The sequence below is a fragment of the Ovis aries genome, chromosome 21, assembly GCF_016772045.2.
Source record: "Ovis aries strain OAR_USU_Benz2616 breed Rambouillet chromosome 21, ARS-UI_Ramb_v3.0, whole genome shotgun sequence".
In the NCBI taxonomy this organism is placed as follows: Eukaryota; Metazoa; Chordata; class Mammalia; order Artiodactyla; family Bovidae; genus Ovis; species Ovis aries.
In genome coordinates, this window is record NC_056074.1 from 6,677,578 (window position 1) to 6,701,209 (window position 23,632).

The 23,632-nt window shown below is 41.4% G+C and overlaps 1 protein-coding gene and 1 long non-coding RNA gene across 3 annotated transcripts in view; one reads left to right on the top strand and one right to left on the bottom strand.

Annotated features, from left to right (window-relative positions):
- GRM5 (glutamate metabotropic receptor 5) overlaps positions 1–23,632 on the top strand; it is a 644,237-nt gene that overhangs the window by 589,871 nt on the left and 30,734 nt on the right. The gene's annotated exons all lie outside the window — the stretch shown is intronic.
- The window catches only part of LOC132658363 (uncharacterized), a 39,499-nt gene continuing 26,205 nt past the window's right edge, over positions 10,339–23,632 (bottom strand). Inside the window, exons 2-4 of the long non-coding RNA XR_009597913.1 lie at positions 19,884–19,982; positions 15,761–15,815; positions 10,339–11,475 (exon numbers count right to left, since the gene is read on the bottom strand). This is a non-coding gene — a long non-coding RNA (uncharacterized LOC132658363). The remainder of the gene's footprint in view (positions 11,476–15,760; positions 15,816–19,883; positions 19,983–23,632) is intronic.

Below are 23,632 nucleotides of genomic sequence, written 5' to 3' on the forward strand. Positions count from 1 at the left end.
AGGACGCTGAGGGCGGGGCCTGGCAGTCAGGGCTGCGAGGCGTGAAATCAAGCCCGGAGGCAATCCAGCCCCAGGCTTAAACAGGCAGAACCTAGAGAAGAGAAGGTGCTGTGTAGGATGTGAAAAAGGGCTAATCACCGTGATGACGCTGATGACGACAGCCTACTTTTATGAACACTTAGCACAGGGAAGGCACTATTATCAGTTCCTCGCAAACATTCATTGACTCCTTGAGACAGCCCCGTGGAGGAGGCAACGTGAGCAGCCTCATTTTATCAATGAGTGAACTGAGAGACAGAGCCGGAAAGCCCACCGCCCAGGGACAGGTATCTGGAAGGGATCGGAACCTTGAATTCCAATGCACGCAGTCCATGGCCTTCGCCAGCGGCAATTATAAATGTGAAGACTGTATTTGAAAGGGTAGTCAAGAGTTAGTAGGAGCAGATGAAAGGTCAGGATCGAGAAAGACATTTGAGAATGTGTCACCATCACCGTAGTTTTTTTTTTTTTTTTTAAGCTGGAGGATAATTGCTTTACACTGTGTTAGTTTCTGCTGTACAACAATGCAAATCAGTCCCATATATATATTATGCGTATAATATATATACGTAATTTCTCCCTGTTGAGCCTCTCTCCCACCCACCCTCTTTCTGGAAGTCTTAAAGCCCCTGACGAGAGCACCAGTCCCCAACCTTTCTGGCACCAGTGACCAGTTCTGAGGAAGGCAATTTTCCCACAGACAGGGGTAGGGAAATGGTTTCAGGATGGTTCTCACAAGGAGCACTCAACCTAGCCCCCTCACATGCCCGGTTTACTGGAGGGTCTGAGCTGCTATGAGAATCCAAAGCTGCTGCCGCTCTGACAGCAGGTGGCGCTCAGGAGGTGATACCATAAACACAGGTGGGGGTGGCGGCAAACACCAGCAAGGTTCCCTGGCTCACCTCCCGCTGTGCAGCCTGGCTCCTAACAGACCACCCACAGGTCCCAGCCTGTGGCTCCGGGGCTGGGGACCCCTGGTCCAGAGCACTAGTTAATCCAGTTAAGGCCCAGAGCCAATTCCGCTTTGGTCATTAAAGCAAACACCCAAGAGAAGGGCATTTCAGAGTCTTGGTGGAAATGTCTGCATAAGGCAGACAAAGCTGACTTGAACAACATTGCTACAAGGAAAGGCAGATTCAGATTAAGTACGTGGTTTCATTTTTCTTAGTTATGATTCATTTGTAAATATAAAATATATATTTATAAACATAAAATTATATTATAAATAATATATTTATAAATATAAAAATAAATTATTTACTTTTTATCTTCTAAAGGCAGATTCAGATTAAGTATGTGGTTTCATTTTTCTTAGTTACGATTCATTTGTAAATAGAAAAATATATTTATAAACATAAAATTATATATTATAAATAATATATTTATAAATGTAAAAATAAATGATTTACTTTTATGATTTCTTTGTTTTCCCATTCTTCAAATGAAGACTATTCCTAAAGTTGTCCATTTAAAAACGTTTGAGATGGTGAAGGTTTCTTTTACAAATGGCTAGAAATAGTTGAAATTCACCAGAGATTTCTCTAGCACCTACTAGATGCAAATATTTCAGTCAAATTTTTAGAGTTAAATGTATTCGACATCCTGAATAATTATAACATGTAAGACAGGTAATCAGAGGAAAGTATTATTTTGACCAAGAAATTAAATAATGATTTCATCATTACTTGTGAAAGTACTTGTCAGAAACGAGGTGCAGTTATCACTGCCTTAAAAATGGCTCTTTTCACTATTATTTCTGCAACTTGAGACGAGCTGCTAGTTTCAACTTGTGTTCAGTCATTAAGTCATGTCCAGCTCTTTGCAACCCCATGGACTCCAGCACACCAAGCTTCCCTGTCCTTCACTACTTCCTGGAGTTTACTCAAACTCATGTCCACTGAGTCGGTGATGCCATCCAACCATCTCATCCTCTGTCGCCCCCTTCTCCCCCTGCCCTCAATCTCTCCCAGCATCAGGGGCTTCTTCAGTGAATCAGCTCTTCACATTAGGTGGCCAGTACTGGAGCTTCTAGCTACTAGGTTTAATACTTAATTCTTATTGCCCCACTGGGAAGTTTGGGATTATTTTGTATATTAAAAAAAAAAAAAACTTGACATTGAATAAAATGAAGACTTCTCAGAAAAGAAAAGGAGTTATTATCGAAGGTTCTTCTTCCTCTTATACCTCCACTCTAGATAAAACCTATACCTTCAACCTAGCTGCCCAGACCAGTGTCATTCTTGACTCATCCCTCAACCATTTTTTCCTACTTGTTTTACTTCATCTTTTGCATTCTTGATGATACTGCTGTAGATCCGGACTCCATCAACTACTGTCTGAACCGCTGACAAAATGTCCTAAATCTCTATGATCAATGTACACCCGTCCCAACAATCTTCCCGGGTGGCTCAGTGGTAAAGAATCAGCCTGCCAATGCAGGAGACACAGGTTCGATGCCTGGGTTGGGAAGACTCTCTGGAGGAAGAAATGGCAACCCACTCTGGTATTCTTGCCTGGAGAATCCCACGAACAGAGGAGCCTGGCAGGCTACCGTCCATGCGGTTGCAAAGAGTCAGACAATTAGTGACTGAGCATGTATGCAACACACTGTCTCAACAGTGTGTTGTCCTAAAGCACACATTTGATCACATCACTCAGCCTTTAAATTGGCAGGTATGCATGTCTTAAAATATAAACATCAAAAACTCTTGCCCATGGCTCACAAAACCCTTTAAGACCTGGCCCTTGAAGACTTGACCTTCTCAACCTGAGGCCCAGTCCCCAATCTGTTCCACCAATTCCCCCAAAGCTTCCCCCACCCCAACATTGCTCCTCCCAACACATACTGCATATCCTAGCAAGGCCAGACCGCACATAATTCCCCAGTACTCCACACTTCAGCCATTCCTTCGTTTGGCATACTCCTGCTGCGTATATTCTATTCTTTCTGCCTCTGCTAAGTTCTGCACTCACCTCTCTCTCTTCCTTTTACCTAGAGAACACCTTCTCACCCTCCAGATTCTCACCCAAATGTCACACCTCCTTAAAAATTGTGTTTGTCCTGGACTTTCTGGATCGCCTCATATGGAACTCTTCTCATTGTATTATAGTGTCGTTTGTGTGTCCTGCTCCCTGCTAGACTAAGTTTCTTGTAGGCACTGACTTCTGTGTCTCTATCACCAGTAACTCACACAATGCCTTTTTAAACAGATTCACCAGTAAAAATGTGAGGAATAGGCAGCAAAAATTCTCTTCCGTAGTCTCTGGTGAAGACCTAGTTCCTTCCCTGATAGTGAATAAACACTCAATGGTAGTTCATTTTCCAAAAGAATAAGTCAAGTTCTTAAGTCTCGCTCTACCACTGTCTAATATACTATTTAAATGTACTTCTGTCTTTCACTGGGCATGTAGAAAGCAAATGCAAAGAAGATTTAGATCTGGTGGGTTATAGTGTTATGAACAACATGTTTCAGGTGTTTAATTCGGGGGAAGAGAAATGCTTTGAAATGATTAATTAAACGGCTTGGCTCTGCAATAATTGAAGTGTATCTATGGAGCTATAAAAGACTATGTCTGGATGATTTTGATGAATCGCATCTGAAACACTCCCTTTGTATAATGAACTGATATTTTTGAATGCTGTGATTACAGTGGATTTTAATTTGCATGTGATGTTAGGAGTCTCATTTGTTACTGCTTGAATTTGATTAAAATGTTTTTGATTAACTGATATAAATTATTGGGTGGTGGGGTAAATAGCATTTTTGTCAAAATTCTGTATCCAGAAATCTTCCTTTTATTTGCATTAGCCCTGTGTGGTTTAAGTACATCATATATATCTGGGCATGCAAGTCATCTCTCTTGTAGAACATACCAGAAAAAGAGTATGTCTCAGGCATACACCTGTGAGTTAACAATTCCTTCTCGTCTTTTAAATCTATTCCCTCGGTAAAGATGGAATGGCCTTTTCTCTAACTTCTTGGCGAAAATAAGTTCTCTATCTTTCCTGAGTCATTTGGTCCCCCCTTCCCTCCACAATTTGTCTGGCATTCCTCCCATTATATATATTATTCTATACATATATATATATATATATAATGCCTTATTATCCTCCATTACTCAAAGCTGGAAAAGATTCCTGTGGGTCTGCAAAGGGAGAATCAGTTATAGACTTTCAACCCTCAGTAACATGCTAAAGAGACTCAGGAAGCAGGTAACACTGAAAAGAAAGATAAGTAGGAGTGTCTGAGTTGCTTAGGTGGGGAAAGAAGTTCCAACAAGAGATAACAGCAGACACCAAGGTTCAGAGGTCAGGGCTGTTTGGGGCCACTTCCTGTATCCCAGCTCTCTGTGTCACTAAGGTTAATCCGTGGCCCCTGGCTCCTTTGTCCCTGTGTTTTCTTCAGAGAATTCAGCTATCATCCTACCTTCAGATCTCAAGGGTTCTTTCTTGAGGTCAAGTAGTGAGTAGCAAGATGGCAGCTGGATAGTTCCCTCTTCATCTCAACACATACCGAACCTCACTTCATCTCAACACATAGCGAACCTCACTTCATCTCAACACATACCGAAACTCACTTCATCTCAACACATACTGAACCTCACTTCATCTCACTTCAACTCACTTCATCTCAACACATACCAAAATTCACTCTTTTATATCAAATAAGTTCTTTAATGATTTCTTTTTTCTGTGTTTCTGTTAAATGTAACAAGTGCTACTTCCCATCATCAAAATCTTAGCCTTTCAATCTTAACTTGTCTTTGTCCTCAAGTGAAACATTTAATTAGAGATTAGATGCTGGTGAGATATTACATCTTATTTAAAATGTTTTTTCAAACATTTTTTATCTTCATTTGTATTTCCATAACTGCTACACAAATCCATTACTTTATCTCTGTACATCTGAATTACTGCAATGGTGATAAATCCAATATATTTGACCTTCTCAAAAACCGTCAATGTTTTCTCAGTTCCTATACGTTGAAAAATACACCAGGGACAATTCAAGGCTCTTCAGAACATCTTCAGGTTATCTTCTTACCTTTCCAACCTTCCTTCATGCTCCTCCTGAGCTTTAATCTTCTGCATAAATCAAGTTGCCTCACCTATGGACCCCAAACACTTTTTTTACATCGCTGCTTCTATACATTATTTACTGACCATGGAATTAATTCACCCTCACTCATATTTACTGATCCAGCTTATGCCATTTATAAAGCCATTATTCACCATCTTGTCTATAAAAGTTCTAAACATATATACCCTATTATTAATGACTTCACCATTCATTTAGATGGAGATATATATATATATATATATATATATATATATATGTACTGTAGAGATCATTTAGGCTATTATAATGTGTATGATATCTTATCTGTGTAGTAAAAATTTTTAATTTCTTCCATACCTTCAATTTTTATGAATTCTTCATAATACACAGAAAAAATTATTAGTTTTGAATGCTATAGTTTTTAACAAACATTTTTCTAAAAGGAATAAAATGCAGTTTGATTATAGTTTGTCCAAGTAAAATTTTCTTCCTTTTAGAAAGATGTTTGTATAAAAACTATAGCATTCAACGACTGCAATAAAAGTATTATACTAATACATAATACATCAAATATATATTGCATATATATATATATATATATATATATATATATATATAGTCCCCACTGAAGATAAACCAAAAGTTATGTGACAGAGAACTTGGCCTACATTTCAATACCCTGACTTGCTCACCACTACATCCAGCAATGATTCACTGAGAAGGTGCTGTGTACCAGGAATTGTCTTCTCTTTGAGGATAAAGTGGTAAAACAAAATCTCCACCCTCACAGAACTTCAATTGCAGAGAGAACAACAATAAAAAGTAAACAAATAAAACACTTCTATATAGGTATCAGTTCAGTCGCTCAGTCGTGTCCAACTCTTTGTGACCCCATGAATCGCAGCACACCAGGCCTCCCTGTCCATCACCAACTCCTGGAGTTCACCCAAACTCATGTCCATCGAGTCGGTGATGCCATCCAGCCATCTCATCCTCTGTCATCCCCTTTTCCTCCTGCCCCCAATCCCTCCCAGCATCAGGGTCTTTTCCAATGAGTCAATTCTTCACATGAGGTGGCCAAAGTATTGGAGTTTCAGCCTCAACATCAGTCCTTCCAATGAACACCCAGGACTGATCTCCTTTAGGATGGACTGGTTGGATCTCCTTGCAGTCCAAGGGACTCTCAAGAGTCTTCTCCAGCACCACAGTTCAAAAGCATCAATTCTTCAGCACTCAGCTCTCTTCACAGTCCAACTCTCACATCCATACATGACCACTGGAAAAACCATAGCCTTGACCAGACAGACCTTTGTTGGCAAAGTAATATCTCTGCTTTCTAATATGCTATCTAGGTTGGTCATAACTTTCCTTCCAAGGAGTAAGCGTCTTTTAATTTCATGGCTGCAGTCACCATCATATAACTGCTATTAAAAATAATGAAGAAAAGTGAAGAACTAGAGCGTGTTGGATGGAGAGTGATTTTAGACATTTTTCATTATGGTATCATGAATAGCCTCTCTGACTAAGTTGAATAGAGAGCAAAATGAAGTAGGAAAACAGGACACATAAAGATTGGGGAGGTGGAGGGTACAGCAAGTGAGAAGATTTTGAGGCAGGAGCGAGATTATCATTTTGGGGGACAGGCAAGATCCACTGTGGGTGGAGTAGCTTAAGAAGGGCCGATGATGGTCAGAGGAACAGGTGGACCAGCACGTGGAGATCAGACGGCATGAGATACAGATTTTGTACTTTGTCCTGCGTATAATGGGATGCTTTGGCAAGTTTGAGAAGTTACATGATGAGACTGATATGTTAAAGTGATCCTTCTAGTTTCTATAGATAGAACAGAATGTAGAGTGGAAAGAAGAGAAGAGAGAACTCAGCTAGATGTCCATTGCGATGGGCTAGGCTTAGAGATTATGATGGTTTCAAACGGGAAGTACAACAATAGGACTTAATCATCGTTATGTGTATGTGAAGGAAAGAGAAAAAAGATGAGTCCTAGGCTTTTTACCTGTATCAAAATCGGGGGATTGGGACCTATATAATTCGGACTTGGAGAGGAAAATCTTAAAGGATAAAATGAAGCTTGAAGTTTTGTCAATATTAATACTATGTCAGAAAAGTCCAGGATGGATACTTAAATAAAAGGGTTGGGGAATCATTTGCATTGGATGATAATCAGACTAAATGGGCATAAATTTGGGAGCATGAATGGCAAGATAAAGGAGAGAAAGGTGGAAGGAAAATGAGCTTCATTTTGGAACTGTTAAATTTGAGAATCCTAAGAGACATCTAAGCGAATACATCCAAGAAGCTGCTGGAAAAACTGGCCTGCAAAACTAGCCAATGTGGTGTCTGAAGTATAGTTTGGAAAAGCAAAGGACAGGGTCCTCTAGATAAAGAGCCCAGACTAGATAAAGGAAAGTCTGATAAGTAGACAAAAAATTCCTGAATATTAGTATTAAGTACATCTGGGACCTAGACACAATTGATAACACAAAAGTAGGAAGAATGATCCGACAGTGATCAATCGTTCCAGTGATACAGAGAAGTCAAATTAGTTGAGTTACGAGTCATTACCATTGGATATGGCAACCAGATGTTGGTTTGGTTTCACCAGAAAAACTACTGAGGCCCCAATTCTCTGAGGAAGTTCTTTATATCACAGAGGCCCAAGCAAAGATGGAAATCATCATTCACTTACCAGGTAGAACACTCTCATTAGCTGGATACTGGATTCCAGAGAATAAACTTTGACATAATATGCAGACTACCAAGATACTTTCCTCGTGGCTCAGCCAGTAAGGAGTCTGCCTGCAATGCAGGAGACCCGGGATCTATGCATGGTTGGGAAGATCCCCTGGAGAAGGAAATGGCAACCCACGCCAGTATTCTTGCCTGGAGAATCCCATGGACAGAGGAGCCTGACAGGCTACAGTTCATGGTGTCGCAAAGACTGGGACACGACTAAGTGACTTCACTTCACTTCACTTCTTCAAGATACAGGTGGGATGCTCATCGCTGAGGATCCTGTTGGTACCAAGAGCAAGGGGACCCAGTGGCTGCCACCTCAAAAGCTCCTCTTGGGATGGGATTCAATTTTTGACAGCTTCCTTGCTTGCTTATGCCCCAGGCTCATATTCCTAAGCCCATTACACTGTACAGCCACAGGTTTATAAACTGGGGACTGCAGAAGCAGGTAAAGGAGCCTCGGAGTCTGGCAGCCCTGCTATGAGGGCAGCAATCCCAACCAAGGACTGGATGGTCAATCGCAGAGCCAACAGGGTCTGGAGATGTATGTGGTGAGCAAGGCCCCCCTAGAGGGCAGCAGAGTCCTGCAGAAGGGGGCAGAAAGGCCTAAAAGGGAATGCTTGTGGGCAGTTCCACTGCAGGAGACACAGGGGGCAATACACACTTCTATGGAGCATGGAATCAAAATTAAAATGTAGTGAATTAAAGGGAGTCAGTAATACAAGAGGTAGAAAAATGTAAGTTGTATATCAGGCAACAAAAACAAGTTAGCAGGAGGAGACTTGGGCAGAAGTCAATCACAGGAATGTAACGTTCTCCGCTCAGTGCTATTTATTACCCAAACAGCAATAATAAATAGGTATTATGTGCTGAGGATGTATTATTCATCATGTTGTCTGCTGAGCTAGATGGTATTTTAGGCACTAGAGATATAAAGGTGAATACGATAGCTTCCTCCCTCTAGATAATGCCTCTCCTCTCAGTAGAGCCAGGGATGTAAGCCAACAATGTCAGCAGAGGTTGGAGGAGGTTTAAGTCTTTGCAGGAGGACTGCAGGGGCACAGAACAGGAAATAATTAGAGAAGAGAGGGGAAGGAAGAGACCTCAAAGGAAGGATAACACGATGGTATGGATCCTGGTTGTGATTTTCTTCCCCTCTCTGATCTCTGTAGGTCTTCCCTGAGAGAATCCATCTTTGTGTGTGTGTCATTCACTTATTAATTCATCGAGCACATTTCTTCATGCAGCCCTGCCAGGCTCCAGTCACTGTTGAGGGCACTGATACAGACGTGGTCCCTGACCTGGCATTAACTGGCAAGGCAGCGAGCATGCCCCTGCAGGAGCACCCCCCTCCTGCCCTCTCTCTAGAGAGGAAGGGGAAAGCTAATAGGTCCTGTGTGAGGGGAAGGTAACTGGAAAAGAGCTATGTCTTTTCTCTTAGCTCTCCTGATCACTTAGGCAGTCGACAAACAGTGACTGTGCATGATGTGCCAAGCTTCAGCCTCTCGGTCCAGGTGAAGTTCAAGGTCCGCCGTGACACTTTCCATTTGAGTTCTAGGATCTTTCCCATCCTAGCCACCCACACGATGGGTGTTGTTACCTTCACCGTGAATGTTTCCTTGCTTGCAGCACCCATGTCTGTCATCCCCATTAGACGCTAAGCTCCTTGAGCTCAGAGCCTGCGAAGCGTATTTTCCTAATGCCAGCTACAGAACCATGCTATGTACCTAGATGCACAAGACGTGTCTCAGTATATCATTTATAATCAGAAGGACCTAGATTGAATTCCAATATCAGCTTTCATCAGCTGTAGTTGTGAACTGTAGTTCTCTTTTTTAAAAGGTCATCACCACCCCACCCCAGGGTTGTAAGGATGTTTCAGACAATGTCTAAAAACTCCTAACAGTGCCTGGCACATATGTTTCCTCTTATTCTTTGGCTTCTTCTTGATTCTTTTAATTGAGTTTATTTTCTCTTGTAGTCATCCCTTTGGCAATTTCAGTTATTTTTCTTTAATCTAATGCCCTAGAGTACAAGCATTACAGTTCAACAGCCCAGATATGTGTCTGACTTTGCCCCCTCTGACCTCTGAGCAAGTCATTTAACTACTTTGTGACTCAGTTTCTTTATCTGTAAACTGCGGATGACAACAGTACCAACTTTATAGTGTCTTTGTGAAAATAAATGCTAAAATCCAACGTAAAACATCAATGTTGTGAGTTAAGAAACACTGTGCTCATTATTCAAAGATGATATTTAAGAAAAGCTATATAAGTCATGCAAAATCATATAGCAATAAGTGGTATTGCTAGGAACCCAACCCATGCTGATTCACTCCAAAGCCAGTACATTCAATTGCCAGTCCTTGGGGTCACAAAGCATCGGACATGACTGAGCACAGATGCTCATATGTACATACATACATCCATAGCCTATCTCAAGCAAACAAGCTCAGTGCATTTAGAAAAATTTGGAGAAATATTGTACATCTGTCTATCCGTGTGTATTTGTATACGATTATATAGAGATATGTGTATTTGTATGCATATATGTACAGTATGTGTGTAAATGTTATACATGTAGTATAATGATGCTGTATAATAGCATAAATTATTTTATTACATTCCGTCTGAATTTCTAGATTACCATGCAACTCCTAGTTCAGTATCTGGTACATAAGTCCTTAAGAAACACAAGAGACTAAACTCTACAGATAAGGCCTTATCGCGTTGTTTTTATGTAATGTTTCTTTATCTGCCATTATGAAATTAGAACAATCTCAATTAGAGTTTTTGTGATATTAGGCAATGAACAATGAGGAACCTGCTTAGAAAGGGCAAAATTTGTAAATACTTCTGTTGTAATCACATGTGATTGTAATAAACCATGAGACATTATCCTAAACCCAGAAGAAACATAATTCGCTTTATTAAAATGATACTATTAAACAATGGGAGGAAGAAGGGAAGTGGACATTCAGTCCCTGGCCATAGGCCTGTGATTAGCATCTTGCGCGGTGACACGGAGCAGAGATGGTTCTCTGGAAGCTCACGAAAGAGCGCCCTCAGCCGGCCGAGGACTTGCAGAGAGACGGCCTCCCTCCCTGCGGGCGCTGTCCGCGCCGTAACTGTACGGTAAGCGGTAAGCATGCCTCTCCCATCCTCATGCCCACATTCCTACAGCGGCTGGGAACTCCCCAGCCTCCCCTGACCACCACTACTTCATCTTGGTCTTGTCAAAAACCAACTAATCTTTAAACCTGAGTGAAACGGGACCTAAGATTTTTCTCTTTTTTTGCAATATTTGGAAACACTGTATGTGTTCCTCCATAGAAGCCAGAGGAAGAGAAGAAAGGACATTTTATGTGCGGATGTGAAACGGGAACAACCAAGGTGAAGGAAGAAAGGGGGTGGCAAACAGAAGAACTCTGCTGAGATGCGAAGAGCCCGTGAACACCTGTGCACAACAGAGGGCGAGGGCCCGCGCAGACGCAGCCACGCTTGGACAACTCGCAGGGCCTCACCTCTGACACATGTCCTTGCCTCTTCCATCTTCACGGCGACCTGCATGCAAAAAAGCATTTGTGGAGTTGCTCCTATACGCCGGGCTTTATGCTAGGTGTCTGTGAAAAGAACAGATGTGCCTTTGGTTCCGTGAAGTTTACAGACGAATGAGAAACACTGATCATAGACTAATGAGCAAACTAATAACTTCAAGTGAGGGTGTGAAGGAGAATAGGTTCTAACAAAGGTTAACAGGGGTGATAGGCTGAGATACAATAAAGAGACCCTCATCCGCCTCCAGATCATTTTCAAATCCAGCCTAAATCATAGCTGCCTTAACTTAGAGCGTGCAGGAGCACATGGACCAGGTCTGGATGGTGTTAAAAATCAAAGATTTATTAAACCATAAGATTTAGTGGAGATGATACACGTCATACCCAGCAGAAGGGTCAATGGTTTCATAAGATTGGGAGAACATGTGGAGAAAACAAGACGAAGTATTCTGTATCAGACTTGTCTGGGGAAAACCTGCCTGGACACAGAAGTTACTAGAATGACAGATAGAGTAACATTAATATGCACCTGCTAAGATCAAGAATTTTACAAGAATTTCACCTGATCTCCAACATTTCCATTTTACAAATACAGAAATTATAACTCAGAAAGCATCAGCAAGTCTTTGAGGGGTGAGAGGGAGGAGTTTGTTTGTTTTTTAGTTAAAATGTATTCATTTGTACTGTATAGCAAAGTAAATCAGCTACAGGAATACGTATCAGTTCAGTTGCTCAGTCGTGTCCAACTCTTTGTGCCCCCATGGACCGCAGCACGCCAGCCTCCTTGTCCATCACCAACTCCTGGACCTTGTTCAAACTCATGTCCATCAAGTTGATGATGCCGTCCAACCAGCTCATCCTCTACTGTCTCCTTCTCCTCCTGCTTTCAATCTTTCCCAGCATCAGGGCCTTTTCAAATGAGTCAGATCTTCACAGCAGGTGGCCAAAGTATTGGAATTTTCGCTTCAGCATCAATCCTTCCAATGAACATTCAGGACTGATTTCCTTTGCGATTGACTGGCTGGATCTCCTTGCAGTCCAAGGGACTCTCAAGAGTCTTTTCCAACACCATAGTTCAAAAGCATCTATTCTATGGCACTCAGCTTTCTTTATGGTACAACTCTCAACATCCATATATGACTACTGGAAAACTCATAGTTTTGACTAGACAGACCTTTGTCAGTAATGTCTCTGCTTTTTAATATGCTGTCTAGAATGGTCATAACTTTTCTTCCAAGGAGAACGTGTCTTTTAATTTCATGGCTGCAGTCACCATCTGCAGTGATTTTGGAGCCTCCCCCCAAAATAAAGTCTCTCACTGTTTCCATTGTTTCCCCACCTATTTGCCATGAAGTGATGGGACCAGATGCCATGATCTTACTTTTCTGAATGTTGAGTTTTAAGCCAACTTTTTCACTCTCCTCTTTCACTTTCATCAAGAAACGCTTTAGTTCCTCTTCACTTTGGGCCATAAGGGTGGTGTCATCTGTGTATCTGAGGTTATTGCTATTTCTCCCAGCAATCTTGATTCCAGCTTATGCTTCATCCAGCCTGGCATTTTACATGATGTACTCTACCAGATCTAATCCTTTGAATCTATTTTTTACTTCCACTGTATTTGTGAGACTTAGAGTTCATGCAATTCCGGGGGCAGGGGGAGAGCGAGAACCCTATTTAACAAAAAGTTTGAAAAATGTGAATACACGAGTAGGAACAGGGCCTTGCAAGGGATTGCTGTATGTGAGGGGCCTTGATCCTTCATCAGCTTTAGAGCAATCTGCTTCCACAGAGATACCCTGAGGTGTGGGTTCCTACAGACCCCAGATGGAGAAAACCAAGTTGCTAAGGGTAAATTGCAACTGAGATCAGTGCTGAAAAGGGATCAGGCTTCCAACCTTCTAGGGTTCATATGTGTATGCTAAGTTGCTTCAGTCATGCCCAACTCTTTGCCATCCTATGGATGGTAGCTCACCAGGGTCCTCTGTCCATGGGATTTTCCAAGCAGAATACTGGAGTGGGTTACCATACCCTCCTCCAGGGTATCTTTCCAATCCAGGGATTAAACCTGAGACTCTTATATCTCCTGCATTGGCAGGCAGGTTCTTTACCACTAGTGCTACCTGGGAAGCCCCTCTTTTAGGGTAGTAATGGTCAAAAAAGTACAAGGCAGTGGCTCAGGCCAGGAGATCAGGAAAAATGTGAAAGGGTTTGAAGCACAGCACAGTTACCTGAGTACCTTAAGCCACTTAAAATGAAAAGACAGAATAGCTCAACAAATGACCCAGTTGGTGTCTATAACCAGCATTTAAGTGATAATATGCATCGTGGTTAACCAATCTAGTAACCCTGGGCAAGTTCCTTAATCTCCCTGTGTTCTAGTTCTTCCTCATTTGTAAAATAAGGGTAACAGGCATATCTAACTCAAAGGGCTGTTGCAATGATTAAATCAGTAAAAATTTGGGTATAGACTGTGTCTGACCTATTCCAAGTGCTCAGTAAATATTGGCTCTCACTGTCATTATGACCCAGCCTTGGTCTGACTCCAAAGCTTTTCCAATTTCCATGCACAAAAGTGTTAGAAAAAATTCCTCCTTGAAAGTTACTCATCTGTCTTTAGAAAGAATAAATAATTTAGTCTAAAAATTTCTCAACCCGAAGATGTGCTCAGTCACTAATTCATGTCCAACTCTTTGTGACCCCATGGACTGTAGCCCACTAGGCTCCTCTGTCCATGGAATTTTCCAGGCAAGAGTACTGGAATGGGATGCCATTTCCTACTGCAGGGGATCTTCCTGGCCCAGGGATTAAACCTGTGTCTCTTATGTCTCCTGCATTGGCAGGTGGGTTCTTTACCAGTAACACCACCTGGGAAGCCCACCCTGAAGATCGCAGCCAGCAATATTAAATTAACGCTCCTGCGAGTTTCTTCTGGCTGACCCTGTTCTCCTAAGGAGATCCTCCTTCTGGTCAACATTTTGCTCCTCCTTGCAAAGTCCTCCCTCTTGAGGATGTTGCATAAGCCTGTAAAGCACGTTAGAATTAGTTTTAAAATCTGTATGTTCCTGAGTTTCTACCGATTGTGAAACAAATAGCAACATCGAAGGAAAGTACACAATGGAAAGGCAATGACTTAAGATGATTCATATCTGAAAACAAGTTCTCATCATAAGTGGGATTAAAATACATCCTTTGGGAACTCTCTGGAAGTTCAATGAAAGGCTTTACCCAATACAAAATTTAACACATTTCCATAATATTGCTGTAATTTATTAAACTGTTCTCCAGTGGTTTATTTCTTCTTCTTTCATATTGTTTTTGCCATTTTCTATATCACTAAAGAGAGAAGTCTTTGAAAGAAGCCTTCGAGCTTCTGTTGAGTTATTTCTTTAGAATGAATTCCCCTGAATAGAATTACTGGGTCAAGATGGCCGATTCTTTTCATTTTAAGGGCTTATTTGCATTGCTTCCCCACCTGTCAACTTCTACTTCCTTTTATTTAATAGAGGATTGAGCCATATGCTCCCTGGCAGCTTCTCAAGTACTTTCGCAACGCATATTCAATTCTGACATTCTTTTCTGGGTCTATTAATCATGCTCAATTTTTGTTTTTAATCTGAAATCTCTGAATGGATCAAGCTGATATTTCAAGTCTGGGCAAACGCTGCTTTTCTGCAGATGGAGACCACAAGACCTGCCGGAACACGTAGTAAAGTACTCCAAAGTATTTACTTCTGTAGCGGCTCACAGAGGGCAGGGGGGTGAGACTGAAGTAGCGAATTACTCTGCAGCACTACTTGGTGATAATGAGCCAGGTTTGGCCTTCCCCTACCCCTCGGAAGATTCACTCATAAGAACTCTCATCCACTCACGTCTAAAATTCTCCTTTGATCAATGCAATTTGAAAGGAAGGCTCGGGCTTTTGCTTCAGCTCTCTCCAGTATCCCCCACTCCCCCCGTCTGTCTCTGCAGTCACACAACGTCCCATGCAGCGACACTGATGCTCTTCTCAGAGAAGCCTCTGTCACAGGTTTGAGACTTCTGCGAGGTCCTGGGTCTGCAGACTCCTGTCAGAGGGATGGCGGGGGGCCCTGGAGGGTGATTTATGCCACCTGGCCACTATGGAGTCAAATCTGACCTTTGGAAAAATAAGTTTATATTGTGCTCAAAACCTCCCTCTACTGAATACACACTGTTGCTCTCATGTGTGACCTTTTCAGTCCCTCAAACGGGTTATCAAATTATTTAGATAAGGGCATTTTCCAAGCATAAAATGAAGAAAGTGAGGTGTTAATAAGGAGCATGAGATTTGGAGGTGAGCCATCTGGTTTCTAGCCCCATTTCTGTGACTTACCATTTATGGGGCCATGGCCAGACTGGAGAAGCTTTCTGAGCCATAGATTCCTTACCTGAAGGAGGAGGATAATAATGACTTTAGTTTATTGAGAGAATTAGATGGTAGAGGAGAAGCTTTCTGCAATATTTTAAATGCTATTCAAATGTATATCATAGTTTCTCTCCTTACTTTATCACTGTCAGGATCCAAAATTAGGATAATCCTAAAGGTAACATGGCAATAAATTTGAAAAATAAAATGCAGTCTGCCTCATTCATTTTAAAATTAGAAACTGTGAGAAAGTCTAAAAAAGAGGGGATATATGGATATGTATAGCTGATTCACTATGCTGTACAGCAGAATGTAACATGACATTATAAAGCAACTACACTCCAATAAAAAGTTTAAAATAAATAAATTCTTACAAAATAAAATAGAAGTAGAAACTGTGTTTCCGCGTGATCACTACAGAGATCTCCTAGCATATATCTGTAGGATTGATCCAAACTTTGCCTGGAGTCTAAAAGCTGAGGTCTAGCCTGGTGGTTGAGGAGACCACATAGGAAGAGGGTTGAACGTGCCCAGAGCTGTTATAAAGGTTGCAGACAGGAGGAGTGGGGAACATGACTGGACCAAAGTTAAAATTGAAAACTGAAGGCAGAAACATCCTGTCCAAAGCCAGGGGGGCAAAGTGAAAGAACTGAGAAATAAATCTGGCTCCTAAACTTACTATAATCAGGCTCAAATAAGACGGTGCCTGGAAAAGGGCTTCTCTGGTGGCTCAGCTGGTAAAGAATACACCTGTAATTTAGGAAACCTGGGTTCGATCCCTGGGTTGGGAAGATCTTCTAGAGAAGGGAACAGCTACCCGCTCCAGTATTCTGGCCTGGAGAATTCATGGACTATTCCATGGGGTCGCGAAGAGCTGGACATGACTGAGCAACTTTCACACTTGGAAAAGAATTCCAAAATCATCACTGATTTTGAGAGAGAGCCAAGCCCTCTTTTACATAAATATGTAACTGCCCAAGTAAGGGATAAGCACACAGAAACACGAAGCTTCGTTTTCTTTATTTTCGGTTTGCTGATGCTTTCCTAGTCTAGTGACCTGAAAGGTCACTGGGGGAAATATTTGAAAAATACCTGCCAGCCAATGCCAATTCTGCAAATATATGTGACCAAAAACTTTATCTAAGTATTTATAAGTTCTTGGACTTGTATAGTTCCACTAGTTAGAACAGTTTGAGAACTCAACAATGAATACATAGTTCAGTTCAGTCGTTCAGTCGTGTCCTACTCTTTTCGACCCCATGAATCGAAGCACGCCAGGCCTCCCTGTCCATCACCAACTCCCAGAGTTCACTCAGACTCACATCCATCGAGTCAGTGATGCCATCCAGCCATCTCATCCTCTGTCGTCCCCTTCTCCTCCCGCCCCCAATCCCTCCCAGCATCAGAGTCTTTTCCAATGAGTCAACTCTTCGCATGAGGTTGCCAAAGTACTGGGGTTTCAGCTTCAGCATCATTCCCTCCAAAGAAATCCCAGGGCTGATCTCCTTCAGAATGGACTGGTTGGCTTTCCTTGCAGAATACATAGTTAGTGACTGGTTATTTTGGGTTTCTGGACTCAGGTCCAATTATGGGGTGGTCCCCCCACACAAACAAGCAATTCTTTGAACACCAACTGGATGTCCGACAATTCAACTCAATTCTAACCCTACCTACCTGAAGATAACATCAGATCCCACAGGCTGAGGGTTCAGTCCCACAAGTCTGCCCTCCCCCTCACAGCTATCACCAACCAATGACAGACTGGAGGTGCCCACGACCCCTTCTTTGGATGTGAGGGCCAGTCCCAAGTCCAAGCTGTTATCTGTGTTTCTCTCTGACTGGCTGTAAACCAAAGGTCCACACGACCTCCTCCTCGGCTGGATAAATTTGCTCGAGTGGCTCACAGGACTCAGAGAAACACTGTACTTACTAGATCACTAATTTACTGTACAAGGACAGACTCAGAACAGCCAGACAGAAGTGATGCCAAGAGCAAGGTATGCGGTCAGAGACACGGAGATTCCATTCCCTCTCCAGGCTCTGCGTTCTCCCATCATCTCTACGAGACACCAAAGTTTCCACACCCATCCTTTGGATTTTTATGGAGGCTTCATCACATAGGCCTGATGGATTAAATCACTAACCACTGGCAATCAAAATCAGTCTCTGGCCCTTTTCCCCTCCCTGGAGGTCAAAAGGGTGGGATTGGAAGTTCTAACCCTCTAATCACATGGTTGGGTCCACTGGCAACCAAGCCCCATCCTTAGCTGAGTTTCAAAAGTCACCTCATTAACATCACAGAAGACACAATTATCCCTCTCAGTACTTAGGAAATTCCAAGAGGTTTTAGAGCTGTGAGCCAGGAATAGTGGAGGAAGACCAAATATATATGAAACACACATTTTGGTGATCTGAAATCTTATAAATCACGATATTGTACTGGTCATAACTGTAATTAGCATAGCTTCTGATAAGTGAACAGTGGTGTTTGTACCATGGTTACAAGGGCCAACTGTTTAGGCATTTTCCAAATCTGGATTATTGAGATCACAATACATCTTTTTACTCAGTCTATCTCCCGCTTTCGTTTTCTATACAAATATAACTCTATGAAGACTTTCGTACTTTTTATATACAATAATATGTATAAAAAGGAACGATATTTAAAAGACTATTACAAAGCAGAGACGTTACTTTGCCAACAAAGGTCCGTCTAGTCAAGGCTATGGTTTTTCCAGTGGTCATGTACGGATGTGAGAGTTGGACTGTGAAGAAAGCTGAGCGCCAAAAAATTGATGCATTTGAACTGTGGTGTTGGAGAAGACTCTTGAGAGTCCCTTGGACTGCAAGGAGGTCCAACCAGTCCATCCTAAAGGAGATCAGTGCTGGGTGTTCATTGGAAGGACTGATGCTAAAGCTGAAACTCCAGTACTTTGACCACCTCATGGGAAGAGTTGACTCATTGGAAGAGACCCTGATGCTGGGAGGGATTGGGGGCAGGAGGAGAAGGGGATGACAGAGGATGAGATGGCTGGGTGGCATCACTGACTCGATGAACATGAGTTTGAGTACACTCTGGGAGTTGGCGATAGACAGGGAAGCCTGGCATGCTGCGATTCATGGAGTTGCAAAGAGTTGGACGCGACTGAGCGACTGAACTGAACTGAACGAATGATTAGGTAAGACTAAAGTATTTGGTAGTAACTTGCTTCTTTGGGATTTTCATAAATACATATAAACAGACTCCTTAATAAATACCTTAACATAAACAAATGTCATAAACAACCTCAGAAATTTTGAACTGAGCCTTGGTAGAAAAAGTAATGAAACAAGGTAAGCGGTAGGAGGGTGCTGGCATCAGAGTATCTAAAATATAATTCACACTTACATCATAAGGAAACTAACCTCACCTAAAGAAAGTTCTGAGGTTCAAGAGGCTAATTCAGTGGCTCAGAGACACTGTCTAGGACCTGCATTCATTTAATCTTCCATGCTGCCATTTTTTGGAAAGTTGGCTTCACTTCTCTCACCTTACAGCATATTGTAACATTGTCAGATATAACATCCAAACAACCGTCCCCAGCAAAAGGGGCCATGTTTTCCAGTGTCTTATTGATAAGACTAAAAAAATCATTAGAAATCTCCAGAATATCCCCTTCTCATGATCACCGGCTGACAATGACAAGTAACGTCGGTTACCATTATCATCTCAGTCTAACCCGAATGCAAGAATGGAACAGCTTGGTGTGAAGAATGGGATTATGTGAAAGAGAGACAAAAATATTTTTTTTAATGAGGATCTGTTCCACAGTCTTCTGTGTTTCACCTGACAATCATTCTCCCTACATCCTTGCTTACTCCATAAGCTTCCTGCCCAAAGTTGCTCTTTTACTTTTCCACCCATACTTTCACAAACCTCCCATTTCAACCACTCTACTCCTATCATCACTCCAACTCTGAGAGACCTAGCATCATTTCTTATGACCTTGCTACTTTTCGCTCCTCCCCAGCTGAACATTTTCCCTCAACATGATTCTCCCTTCACTCACTCATTCATATGTGCATGCATTCACTGAACAAACATAATCACCTGGGATAAGCTCAGCAATGTCCCAGTGCTTGGAGGATGGCAGTGAAGAAAACAGTCTGAGATCCATGACTTCACAGAGTTCACACGCTTTCGAAGAGTCTGCTGGGAAAAACAGACAGTAAATAGAACAAATAAGTAAAAATATAAATTATGTTGGATAAGAGAAAAGCAGGAAATGGTAGGAAGAGCAAGAAGAGCAAGGTCACAGTTGCATTTTTAAACTGAGTAGTCATGGCAGGCTACATTGAAACAGTAACATTTGAGAAAAGATTTAAGAGAGATCCTCTCTCAGGATATTTGCCAGAAAAGCCCTGAAAGCCGAGGAAATGGCCATAGCAAAGGCCCTTCGGTGGGAGGATGCCCAGGGTCTTCAAGGAGGAGAAAGTGAGCAAGGAGGGAGGAAAGAGTAAGTTATGGGATCAGAGAAATAACAGGGGATGGAGAAGACTGTATAGAACTTTGTAAACCATTGTAATAAATTTAGATTTTACTCGGGGAGATGGGTAACTAGTTGAGAGCTTTCAACAGAGAAGTAATATAAAAATAATTTTGTTTTGAAAGGATTATGCTGGTTGCTGTGTAGAGATTGGGTGGGCTTGGGTTGAGTAAGAGGAGGGGGTTAGTAAGGACAGAAGCAGGACCAGTTTGGGAAGCTATTGTAATTTTCATAATAAAAGTGATGGTGGCTTGGACCAGAGTAGTAAATAAAGGAGGTGGTTAAAAATGGCCAGATTCTGGGTATGTTTTGAAAATGAAGCCTGTGGTATATGCCAACTGGTTAATGATGAATTATAAGTGAAAACAGTGTGTTCTTTCCTCCTTTTTTTCTGTAATTATCTCAAAACACTATATCAGTTATTCTCTTTTCCCAAACATCTTTCATTTTTTCTCTCTTCCTTGGTCTCTTAACATAAGTCTACAAAATTGCTTCAGTTTCCATTTACTGAAAAAAAAAACAAAAAAAAACCCAAGCAAAACGAACAGCAACAGCACAGCCCTTGGAGATCTGGCAGCCCCTCCAGCTGCCTTTCCATTTCATTCATCCATCCACGTACCCATTCACAAGGTTTACTTCCTCTGATCATTTTTTTAATTCTCCAGTTTTCCAGTTTATGCTTAATCTTAGCCTCAAAACTATGCCTTCTTGACAGCAATTTTGGTATGAAAATCATTTCTTGGGTTTTCTGGCATTCGAAGTGATTTGTTCTATAACTACTTCAATAATTCTTATTTTTTCTGTACTTTATTGGCCAAAAAGACTCTTTTCTCTCATATCATTTTGCACAGCTCATACATATGTCTATCCTGAATAAGAGAAAATAGATGAATAAAAATAAGATTTAAATTTATGTTATAAATGGGATGCATTTATGATCATTTAAATAAGAGATTTCCTTAAAGAACACCCTCCTACACACTAACTGTACAGTGCTCCTCTCCTGCTCCACTGATGTCCATTTCATATTGAATTTACACAGAAAACATACATGAAATTTCCAATATTTTCCATGATCCTTTCACTGACTTTTTAACTTTATTAATGTCTTCAGTTTGTGCATCATTTAAAATAAGGTATGTGCTTCAAAAAGCAATCTTATACATAAACAGACCAACAGATGGTTAAACAGTTTATCCCTAAAACATGCACATCCTGTTTTTCAGGTGTGTGTGTATAAGACAGGAAAATAAGCTTTAAGTCTTTTCTTTGGATTAAAGACATTTGGAAACTATTATTAAGGAAGTGGTTAAATGCAAGTGGTCGAATAGGAGATAGCAAGAGTGAACATGGACATTTTAGAAATCAGTGAAATAAAATGGAGGGGAATGGGGAAATTTAATTCAGATGGCCATTATATCTAATACTGTGGGCAAGCCCTTAGAAGAAATAGAATAGCCTCATAGTCAACAAGAGTCTGAAATGCAGTACTTGGGTGCAATCACAAAAACAACAGAAAGATCTTGGTTCGTTTCCAAAGCAAACCACTCAACATTAAGGCCTAGAGCTGAGCTGACTGTGGCTCAAATAATCATCTCTTTATTGCAAAATTCAGATTTAAGTTGAAGAAAGTAGAGTAAACCACTAGGCAATTCAGTTCAGTTCAGTTCAGTCGTTCAGTCGTGTCTGACTCTTTGTGACCCCATGAATTGCAGCACGCCAGGCCTCCCTATCCATCACCAACTCCCGGAGTTCACCCAAACTCATGTCCATCGAGTCAGTGATGCCATCCAACCATCTCATCCTCTGTCGTCCCCTTCTCCTCCTACCCCCAATCCCTCCCAGCATCAGAGTCTTTTCCAATGAGTCAATTCTTCCCATGAGGTGGCCAAAGTATTGGAGTTTCAGGCAATTCAGGTATGACCTAAATCAAATATCATCTGCTTATCCAGTGGAAGTGACAAATAGATTCAAGGGATTAGATCTGATAGATAGAGTGCCTAAAGAACTACAGATGGAGGTTCATAACATTGTACAGGAGGCAGTGATCAAAAGCATCCCCTGAAAAAAGAAATGCAACAAGGCAAAATGGTTGTCTGAGGAGGCCTTACAAAGAGCTGAGAAAAGAAGAGAAGCTAGAGGCAAAGGAAAAAGGAACAGATATACCCAACTGAATGCAGAGTTCCAGAGAACAGCAGGGAGAGATAAGAAAGCCTTCCTAAGTGATCAATGCAAAGAAATAGAGAAAAACAGTAGGAAAAGACTAGAGATCTCTTCAAGAAAATTAAGAGATACTAAGGGAACATTTCATGCAAGATGGGCACAATAAAGGACAGAAATGGTATGGACCTAACAGAAGCAGAAGATATTAAGAAGAGGTGGCAACAATACGCAGAAGAACTATACAAAAAAGATCTTCACGACCCAGATAATCATGACGGTGTAATCACTCACCTAGAGCCAGACATCCTGGAATATGAAATCAAGTGGGCCTTAGGAAGCATTATTATTAACAAAGCTAGTGGATGAGATGGAATTTCCCAGCTGAGCTATTTCAAATTCTAAAAGATGATGCTATTAAAGTGCTATACTCAATATGCCAGCAAATTTGGAAAACTCAGCAGTTGGCCACAGGACTAGAAAAGGTCAGTTTTCATTCCACTCCCAAAGAAAGACAATGCCAAAGAATATTCAAACTACCATACAATTGGTTCATTTCACATGCTAGCAAGGTCATGCTCAAAATCCTCCAAGCTAGGCATCAACAGTGTGTGAACTGGAAAATTCCAGATGTACAAACTGAATTTAGAAAAGGCAGAGGAACCAGAGATCCAATTGCCAACATCCACTGGATCATCAAAAAAGCAAGAGAATTCCAGAAGTACATCTACTTCTGCTTCATTGACTACGCTAAAGCCTTTGACTGTGTGGATCACAACAAACTGCAGAAAATTCTTCAAGGGATAGGAATACCTGAACACCTTATCTGTCTCCCAAGAAACCTGTATGCAGGTCAAGAAGCAACAATTAGAACACAGCATGAAAAAATGGGCTGGATCAAAATTGGGAAAGGAGTACATCAAGGCTGTATATTGTCACCCTGCTTATGTAACTTCTATGCAGAGTACATCATGAGAAATGCCAGGCTAGATGAAGCACAAGCTGGAATCAAGATTGCTGGAAGGACCATCAATAACCTCAGATATACAAACGAAACCATCCTAATGGCAGAAGGTGAAAAAAAGTAACTAAAGAGCCTCTTGATGAAAGTGAAAGAGGACAGTGACAAAGCTGGCTTAAAACTCAACATTCA